The sequence below is a fragment of the Quercus suber genome, unplaced genomic scaffold (genome assembly GCF_002906115.3).
Source record: "Quercus suber isolate HL8 unplaced genomic scaffold, Cork oak 2.0 scaffold_65, whole genome shotgun sequence".
Lineage (NCBI taxonomy): Eukaryota > Viridiplantae > Streptophyta > Magnoliopsida > Fagales > Fagaceae > Quercus > Quercus suber.
The window spans coordinates 1,628,473-1,637,416 of record NW_027069530.1 but is presented as its reverse complement, the minus strand read 5'-3'; positions in this window follow the sequence as shown (position 1 = coordinate 1,637,416).

The window sequence follows — 8,944 nt, the reverse complement described above, 5'->3', positions numbered from 1 at the left end:
GCCAAGAGCCCTTGTGGCCGCAGCCCCCACTGGGCTTCCGGTGTGGCAGAGTTTAGGCGTAACCCCGATGGTGCCATGCATGGTGGCTCGGCGGGATGTTGTTAGAGTACCTAATGTCTCTCTTCGGAGCGCACCCCCGACGGAGGAGATGTGTGAATTCACGTCATGGCCGGTGCCCAAGTGTTGCCGTCTCCAACGGCCAACGCTCGTGAGGGCTGGAGAGAATGGAGGGAACATCATGAGGGAAGGTGTCCCGGTGCGCCTGCATCTGCTCCTCACTTTGTTCAAGCTCCGCCGCTCCTAGAAAGGAGTTGTTGGTGGCCTTGAAACAAGCTGGCCCTCCCCCTTCCCTGCTTTTAGTGTCAAGTTCTCCCATTCTCTTGATGCCAATAAAAGCACGGGTTGACACTTCCCTCCAGCTAGTTTTAGGGAATTTTAGGGTCCACCTGGACCTCTGATTGTAGAACTAGCTGGTAGGAACAGTTGTAATGCATGCCTGCCTGAGCCTTTGATTGTAATCTGTAATTTTTCTTTTTTATGAAATAATATCGAGCTCTCTTTCTTTGAATCATCTGTCTCGAAATTTTTTTGATTTTTTTTTTTTTTTGATCACCATCAATCTTTCCTAGAATGATTACTTAGAACCGTCGCCTGTTGTGCCGGCCGGCGCACTAATCCTCCCCACAGACGGCGCCAATTGTAGGGTCAATTTTCTTGTAGCCTAAGCCCAAAAGAGATTGGTTATAGGCCCAACGAACCCAGAACAATAAATTTGTAGAGAGTGAGTTGAAGGTTTAGGCGCCGACCGGCGTCTTAGAAGCCTGAACATCTTTTTCTCTTATTGAAGAAACACTTTGAACAATTTACAACTAGGAGATGCTCCTCGGCCCAAGGCCGAGGAGGCTTTTCTCCTCCCTTTTCTCCAAAAACCCCAAAAAGCCCCACCACTACATTTTGCTTGTCTCTCTTATATACTAATCTCTTCCTCTTCCTGTTGATCGTTCATTGGCCTCTCCTCTGGCCGCTTGTCCCATCAGATGTCGTATCCGTGCTCAAGTGGTTCACCTTGATCGATGTAGCCCTGCCCGAGGGTTGCATCCCCATTAATGCGGCCAGAAGGGTTAGGTGAACGTATTAAGTGCTGAGGTGACAACTGGCTCTGGGTCTGTCCCCCCTCCCCTATAGTTATCCTTAGTATGCCGAGGACGAGGGGATCCTCAGCGCGGATCCAAAGAAGGGTTTGCTCCCCAAATTGGCCTTGAGTAGTCATCCCTCCTCGGACTGGGCCATTTGGGCTTGACTTGAAGTGGGCCGTGGCTGTACGATTTCCTGGCCCCACAGTTATATATATATATATATATATACACACACACTCAAAACTGATATAAACTACAAAGATAAAAACAAATCTTATTTAGTCGTAGTAATAACAATATAAACAATTCAAAACATGAAACATTATCAAATTTATAACACATAATTCCATTATCTTTTACGTTGAATCCAAACAAATAATTAATTGAAATTAATCCAAACAAATAATTAATCAACCAAAAATCAAAGCTTTAATTAAGAAAACAAAAAATCACATAAACCCAAATAAAAATTCTCAATAAAGTAAAAACATATTAGGTAAAGAATTATGATCAAACTACTAAGACGCAAATACCAAAAACTCCAAAACTTAAAGCTTACAAATTTTATAGAATCCCCTAATTTTACTTCAAAACCAAACAAAACCCTTCAAATTCAAAAAAATTCATATATAATATACCAAATAAAAATTTACCACACCTTGGGTTGGAAGACATGAGTTGCAGCTTTGATTTTTCTCCAAAAAATAGAGATGCTTCATCTGCCATATACAATATAAAATAATTATTAGAAATTTCAACCCAAAAACCAAACCCACAAAAACACTATCAAAATATAGAGATTAACCCAAATACTTAGAAGAAAATAAATTCTAAACATAACAAAAGAATAAGATAGAATGAAAATTTCAGGCACATATGAAAGCAAATAAAAAAGACAAAACCTACGTGTTTTTTTTTTTTTTTTTTTTTACGTGAGTCTCTCTCCTTCTTATTTTTTTAATTTTAAAGTGAAGTTAAGTTTAGGGTTTTGAGATGGTAATTGCTAGGGTTTTAAGGAGAGAAGAGAGAGTCCTACCAGGAGTCTTAACAATATAAACAATTCAAAACATAGAACATTATCAAATTTATAACACCTAATTCCATTATCTTTTACGTTGAATCCAATCAAATAATTAATCAACCAAAAATCAAAGCTTTAATAAAAAAACAAAAAATCACATGAACCCAAATAAAGATTCTCAATAAAGTAAGAACATATAAAAATTTACTACACCTTGGGTTGGAAGACATAGGTTGTAGCTTTGATTTTTCTCCAAAAAATAGAGATGCTTCATCTGCCATATACAATATAAAATAATTATTAGAATTTCAACTCAAAAACCAAACCCATAAAAACACTATCAGAATATAGAGATTAACCCAAATACTTAGAAGAAAATCAATTCTAAACATAATAAAACAATAAGATAGAATGAAAATTTCATGCACATATGAAAGCAAATAAAAAGGAAAAAACCTACGTTTGTTTGTTTGTTTTTTTTTTTTTACGTGAGTCTCTCTCCTTCTTATTTTTTTAAAGTGAAGTTGAGTTTAGGGTTTTGAGATGGTAATTGCTAGGGTTTTAAGGAGAGAAGAAAGAGTCCTACCAAGAGTCTCTCTCTTTTTTTTCTTAATCCTAAAGTTTTTTTTTTTTTTGGTGAGTCCTTTTTTTATTTTTAAAAAAAAATTCTAACGTGTTATGTGAGTTTTTTTTTTTTTTTTTGAAACCTAAACTGAATTTTTTTAAAAAAATTCTACTTTTTTTTTTTTTAATGTTTTTTAGGTATTCAAACTTTTGTCTATTGTTTTTCTAGTGGATTCTATATAAGATATAAAACCTAAAATAAAAAGAAAAAGAAAATAGTGATGATGTGGAATTTTTTTTTGTAATTATTTAATTTTGGTATTTTTATGCAAAAAACGTTATTTTAGGTTTAGGTGATTTACTTCCTTGTTTTTAGGTTCTTTTAATGTTTTTTAGGTCAAATTTGGTTCCTATTATGGTTAGGTATTAATTAGGGCTTATTTTAGAATATATTTTCTTGTCCATCAAGTTTTATGGAGCCCTTAAATAGGCCTCCAAGTTTGTATACGTTTTTCAATATTATTGATAAAACCTAAAATAAAAAGAATCTAAAAAAAAAATAAATAGTGATGATGTGGAAATTTTTTTTGTAATTATTTAATTTTGGTATTTTTATGCAAAAAACGTTATTTTAGGTTTAGGTGATTTACTTCCTTGTTTTTAGGTTCTTTTAATGTTTTTTAGGTCAAATTTGGTTCCTATTATGGTTAGGAATTAATTAGGGTTTATTTTAGAATATATTTTCTTGTCCATCAAGTTTTATGGAGCCCTTAAATAGGTCTCCAAGTTTGTATACGTTTTTCAATATTATTGATATTAATAAAAATTCAAACTTTTGTCTATTATTTTTCTGGTGGATTCTATATAAGATATAAAACCTAAAATAAAAAGAATCTAAAATAAAAAGAAAAAGAAAATAGTGATAATGTGGAAAATTGTGAGAACTTCAAAAGCTTCGGTTTTATATATATATATATATAGATGAAATTTCACCCAATTTTTTTTTTTTTTAGAGAGTTTCAACTTATGGCATCTGCTCCTGATAATAGCTCTTTATCATCAAACCAAGACACCAATTAGTTTTGATGTAGGTGGAGATTAAACCTCAGATCTCTTATACAACCATAAGAGACTTTACCAGTTGAGCTAACTGGAACCCACTTCACCCAATTTTAGAAATATACATTCTAAGAAAAATACATTAAAACGTAAAATTTTCTTTGTTTTAGGGTAAAAGGGTTAGGAACTTTCAAGTTTCAATGAAAAATTTATCATTAAAACCATTATAAACTCTCTTTTTTTTCTTTTTTTCTTTTTTTTGATTGAATTGTAAACTCTTTTTATTAGTCAATTTCTATATGAGAAATTCAAATTTATGCTGGATAAAATTGACATTTACGTATATGGGTTAAACAGGTTCATGTTAGAATGGGTCAATCCACTTTGACATGAATCTATTTACACTAAACACCAATCCATAAAAAATCATGTTATGTTTGCGGGCCGTGGCAAATTGTGATCCTCAAATATTTATGATCTGTGTTTACGAATTACAGTTCAACTTGTTTTGTGCAAAGTGCAAACCGATATTAAAGATTATACTAAGAATTTTATAAGTTTGAAATTTTAACTGTCTAGAATTCTTCTATTGTTTGATAAAACGTGGGGGAAAAAAAAGTTGATGTTCAATCATCATGAAGATGATCTAGTTTAAACTTTAAAGCCTAGTCTCCGATTCAGTCCTATAAGGCTGTCAAGCAATTGTGCCTTAACAGAATGCTATGTAACATGTGAAGAGTGTCAAATAATGTTTTTGTTTCTTAAAACGGCTATTCCTTCTAGGTAAATATCTAGTTTGGCTTGGACTTTGGATTGTCTTAATTGCTAATCTTGATTTGTAGATATTTTGGTGTTAATTACTTGGTTTTTTAGGTGTGTCCAATGGCTGTCTTTGTGACTGTTGGTTTGCTATTAGTTGGCGTTGTTCGGCTAACCAAGCCCTTGGGACATATGTTAATAGACTATTTTAAGAAAGTTTGTATACTGCTTTCATAGGAAATATAAAAAATTGACAAAAAAATAAATTTTTTTTTCTCTTCTTATAAAAATTTCTAAAAATATTTCCTAGATCAATACCCTTAGGACATCTGTTAAATTTTTCCTTAATTAAAATTGCTCAATCTTTAAAATAAAAATCATTTTGACTAATTTTAGAATTGGATTTAAGGAACCATCGTATGTTTTTTTTTTTTTTTGGAGAAAGAAACACACTCACACACACACACAAGAGAGAGGGAAAGTGATTCTAACATGAATGCATACCACAACTCCACACAAAAGCCATTGTAACTTTTAAAGAAAGGTGTGGCAAGTTATACTACACACAACACACTATGTTAAGCAATGTGGGACAATTACCCATTCCTTTTTTTTTTTTAGAAACAAACACACACACGCGCACAAGGGAGAGGGAAAGGGGTTCTAATACAAATGCACACTACAACTCCACTCAAAAGTCATGGTAACTTTTAAGGGAGGGTAGGGCAAGTTATACTACACACAATACACTCTCTTAAGCAATGTGGGACAATTACCAATTCTTTTTTTTTTTTTTTGAGAAACAAACACACACACATACACACAAGGGAGAGAGAAAGGGGTCCTAACACAAAGGCACACCACAACTCCACTTACCATCATATTTTGTTTAACCAGCTTATTTGTTGGTAATTTATTTATTTTTAGGTGAGATTTTTTTTTTTTGAGAAATGTGAGACAAAAATTGACTTCAAACAAATAAACTGACATCTTTTGAAAAAAAAAATTATTTACTTAAAATTACTTTTTATGTAACGTTTAAACAAATAAGTTAACAATAAATAAGTGCTACTAAATACTATAGCTAGCCGACCAATGCCCCCCCTTTTTTTCAACATTGAGCTTGACTTCTTGTTTCTCAACAACCAAAAAAAAAAAAAAAGAAAAAAAAAAAAGAGAGCTTGTCTTCTTTAACCCTACACAAAAATTGTATTTTGAAACAACATTTTTCTAGTGTTATTGTACTTATTTGTGTTTATTACTTAATTTAAATCCTAAAATAAACATTATTGTCTAAAATATTTAAAAATATACCTAATATATTTATTAATTAATTGCCATACTCCCGATGTGTTGACCCTTGTTTTTCAAGAATTGTCGTACCTCCGTACCCATACCCATATCGTACCCGTACAACATCAATGTCGAGCAACCTAGCATAAACCCATGTTAAAGTGTTATCTTTCTTCTATGAAACCATATGGCTTTAAAATTTTCTTTTTCTTTCTCTACTACAGCTAACTTTTTGGAGTAATTTTTTGTCATTTACTAATATCTTTCATCCCTCCGTGAACTTTTATTCCAAAAAATTCCCACCTTCAACATTATCGAAAATATGGAACAGAAACTCATTTGAGAATATTTTCTATGAAAAAAAAAAAAGAAAGAAAGAATTTTGCTCAGCTGCAAGGAGTCCAAGTGGAAAGTTGCAATTGATCCTCTGCTTTTCTTTAGATCTAGAACAATAGCTTAATCTATCAAATACCATGATATTCTTCCATCAACATCAGTTTTGAGTATTTTGACAACAAAAGTCTTATGTCATTTTGGTTAGCAAAGTTTTATCAACCAAAAATCGTAAAGGATGCTCGAACTCTTTTTTAAGGCTAATTTCTTTTATCCTTTAACTAATCCTTTTTATTATCACTAATTGAATTATAAGACAAAAATAGGTGAATTACACCAACCTAAGGTATTGTACCTAATTGCACTAGTTATTGTACCTAAGTTTTTGCACTAGTTATTCTATATGTAAATCTTTTATGCAACCTGTTTTCTAAGAATATAAGAGTACCTATTGATCATTGCTTCTTCAATGCCTCATGTGTAAACACAAATTACAAGNGGTGTGGCACCCTCCCAGCCGCGTCCGTGCTAATATCTTTCATCCCTCCGTGAACTTTTATTCCAAAAAATTCCCACCTTCAACATTATCGAAAATATGGAACAGAAACTCATTTGAGAATATTTTCTATGAAAAAAAGAAAGAAAGAAAGAATTTTGGCTCAGCTGCAAGGAGTCCAAGTGGAAAGTTGCAATTGATCCTCTGCTTTTCTTTTAGATCTAGAACAATAGCTTAATCTATCAAATACCATGATATTCTTCCATCAACATCAGTTTTGAGTATTTTGACAACAAAAGTCTTATGTCATTTGGTTAGCAAAGTTTTTATCAACCAAATCGTAAAGGATGCTCGAACTCTTTTTTAAGGCTAATTTCTTTTATCTTTAACTAATCCTTTTTATTATCACTAATTGAATTATAAGACAAAAATAGGGTGAATTACACCAAACCTAAGGTATTGTACCTAAGTTCACTAGTTATTGTACCTAAGTTTTTGCACTAGTTATTCTATATGTAAATCTTTTATGCAACCTGTTTTCTAAGAATATAAGAGTACCTATTGATCATTGCTTCTTCAATGCCCTCATGTGTAAACACAAATTACAAGCTAATGTTCATTACAATTTACAGCATGGATGGGAAAGGCGTTACTTCTCCACAATATATACTGCATTTGCTCAGCCAGAAGAAAAAGGTACAGTTCTCAACACTTTGCTGTAACAAATCTATTAACCAAACTTGGACAAACACTATATGCTAGATAATACCTCTTTCTAAGTAGGTACTACTTTCATGCAGACAGCTAATTAAAGGAGCACACCAAGAGTTGAGAATTTCTAAGAAATAGTATTTGACTATTGCACTCAAGCCTCTAAGTTTTAGGTGAAAAGAAGACAACTCTATATTTAGTGCAGACTCATTAAAGTTAGGATAAAATTTAACTATAACTCCACTCAATATCATTTTTAAGCTTTAGGTGGAAAGAAGACAACTCTATATTTAGTGTAGACTCATTAAAGTCAGGATAAAATTTAATAATAACTCCACTCAATATCTTTTTAATAGATGTAAATTTTGATAAATCCATAATTCAATTACATTTTCTTCTTATATTCTCCATTTTTGCAAAATTTTCAGAATGATTAAAAACCAATAGATATATTATCAATCAAATATTTAAATTTTAAATTTTTGTATTATAAAATTATGCATTAAAAGTAAGTTTATGAATCAAACAATAAATAATATCTAATTGACACAAAATTTGACATACGTATTAAGAACATAAAGAACATTTAATTTAACAGTTTGATTTTCAAAATATATAGCTATTAAAAAAATATTAGATGGAGTTATAACCATTAGCTACAACCAAGTTTGTAGCCAACTTTTTTCTTAAAGTTATACTACCTATATTTTTCTCTTGAGAAAATTACAGGTGAGCAACTAAGACCGATTGCAATTGAGGCCTTGCCCAAGCAGTGGCGACTCCATGAATTTTTCCCAGGATGTTCCTTAAGAAGCATAAATTTTCCCAGTGGCGGCTCCAGGAATTTTTCTCAAATGTATTGTTGTTTAGTTGTTTCATTAATTTGTTTCTTTTATAAACTATACTTTGTTATATTGTTGTTTTATTAATTATAAAATTATTAATTGTTGTTTAACTTAATATAATTTAATTTGTTTGTCTTATATAATGTATTGATTAATAAATTATTAATTATTATTTATTAGTTGCTTTCCCCAATTAATTATTGGTTAATTTAATATCCCAAACAAACAAAATTAATTAGTTCAACTAATTACTATGGTTGTTCGATACTTCCCTACTTGGAATATCACACTATTACTTAACAACAACAACAAAAAAGTCAATAAATTTTGCTGCACAAAAATATATAGGCCGTATAGCTTAAGTCCAAATCTAAAAAAGAGTGATTTATTACATATTTTACGACCATTAGTTGAACTAATCAACTAGCACACAGCACACAGGCCACAGCCATATTTATTAATTATTAGTTGCACACTTGCACTAGCACTAGCACACAACACAATTGCACTACCCCGGCCCCATGCCCCCATCTACCCTCCAATTCAACAGACAAAGCCCAATGACCCATGACCCCCAATCACAAGACTAGAACCAATCAAATATAGCTAATTTATTGTATCTCACCAAAAGACACCGACACCAACACCAACACTAAAAGACAATTAATAATCTCATCAACACCAACACCTTACACAGTTACTAAGTTACACCAACACCGGATATTCT